Below are 1,870 nucleotides of genomic sequence, written 5' to 3' on the forward strand. Positions count from 1 at the left end.
AAAAAGACTTTCTGAAAAAACGGATGTGAAGCCAGCACCGCCAAGAAAAGCACAAAAGTTAATGCATCAGCATCATGATGGTCCACTTGTGGCCCCGATACACCATTCAGAGCAGTACAAGAAAGTAGTGACAGAAAAGTACATCTTGTCTGTAGGGGATGGGGACAACTGTGTGCAGGTAGTCGATGACATTGCTTTAATCCGCAACATTGTGAAAGTAGATGGTGAGACATTTGTTATCTTCCAAAAGTTTTGTCACAAAGAGTCTTACTTTCAGTACCCCTTACCGTCATCCAGAATTGGATGCTACAGAGTGTCGCAGCTGAACAGCAGACCAGGCATTACAAGGCTCAATAATATTACTGGCAAATATTTTCTTTGTCCAGACAACACAGCTTTCATTGCATTGCCAATCATGCATAGTCAATAAAAAAAAAAAAAAAGAGTTTGTTTTATCGGGTTTGCATGTAATTGTTGCCTATATACATTTTAAGCTATTATTTATTTAGTTCAGTCAATAGATCTAGTTTTGTAGTGACTATGAAATATATTGTAATTATCTGTTTCCTGTTTATCCTAGACAGGGCAAGAAAAGACTCCAAATTTTATAAAAAGATAAAAATGAAAGACTGGTGCATTGTGCAGTTCAGCACTGGTGGTACAGAAATAGTCCCTAGTACATGGTTAAATGGGGAGAAATTGTCATGGCCTCCATATCCTCCGCGAGACACATTCAGGATCCACGCCGCAGTAAAGAGGAGAGTTCATCCTGGTACAACATGGCTCACCTATGCACCAGTCCGGCTTCTCATAAGCCATGGTGGGTATCATCTAGATTGGTGTTGTATAAATGTAACAATAACAAGTTTTTCGTGTACTAATTTTTGTCTGGCCATACATTGTGTTTGTACTTCCAGATACATTTCAAGAAGCCGAACGCAGTCTTCAGAAATATCTAAGTGAACACTGTGATACGTCTGACCTTCAATCCGAAGCTGAAACTCAGACCAGTCATAAAAGAAAGCACAAGTAAAACTTTTTTTATTCACAAACATATCTTTGATTGTTAAGAATTTATAATCTTGTCTTTTGTACATATCTGTGATGCTTGAATACTGCAATATAACCACATAATATAGTCCAAAAAGTGTAAGTTTGTAAACTTTTTAAAAATGCAATGCCATGTACACTTGTGCACTTCAAAAATTCATTGTATACTGCACCTTCTTGCACATCTCTGTTTCCTGTGTGTGTGTTGTTATAAATCAAAGTGTAACTTTAGGAAAAAATATGCCAAAAGCACATTTGTAATTACTTATGAACTTTTTCTACTTATTTCTTTAGACCAAATCCCCTGTACACATATAGTGACTCAGAGGATGAGCAGCCCACAAAAAAAAGGTTTCCCCAGGCCCCTCGAGTGAAAATACCAGGTAATAAAATAATGTCTAGTGTCTGTGTACATATCTGTGTGTGACACATGGAAACTTTTTGGACAAGTTGTCTGTATTCTTAAATACTTTAAAAAATGTATCTTTTTCTAAACAGCCCTCACCACTCCGCAGTCTTCCGCCCAGCCCACTGACAGCAGGCATCATAATGCCCCTCCCAGCTTCCGGCACCTTTCGCCACTCCGGCAGAACACTCCAAACGACACAGCTTTGCAATCTCCCCAGCATGCAGAGTCTGATGTCGAGGCCTTCCCTATAGATGGTATGCTTTTTAAATTGTTTTAAAGCTGAATCACAATGTCATTGTGCACTTATCTTCAAAAGCAGATATAAAGCAGTTGATACTCCTGAATGTCATCTTGTTGTGATTTGTTTTTCTGTAGATTCCAGAGACTCTGTGAGGCCACTATTACAAGGCA

At 38.6% G+C, this 1,870-nt stretch overlaps 1 long non-coding RNA gene across 1 annotated transcript; it reads left to right on the forward strand.

Annotated features, from left to right (window-relative positions):
- The first annotated feature begins 1,243 nt into the window (after nt 1-1,243).
- On the forward strand, nt 1,244-1,870 carry LOC112848064 (uncharacterized). Its single transcript, XR_003221989.1, has 3 exons — nt 1,244-1,433; nt 1,549-1,713; nt 1,835-1,870. It is a non-coding gene; the product is annotated as an uncharacterized LOC112848064 (long non-coding RNA).

This window comes from Oreochromis niloticus, linkage group LG10 (genome assembly GCF_001858045.2).
Source record: "Oreochromis niloticus isolate F11D_XX linkage group LG10, O_niloticus_UMD_NMBU, whole genome shotgun sequence".
Taxonomy (NCBI): Eukaryota; Metazoa; Chordata; class Actinopteri; order Cichliformes; family Cichlidae; genus Oreochromis; species Oreochromis niloticus.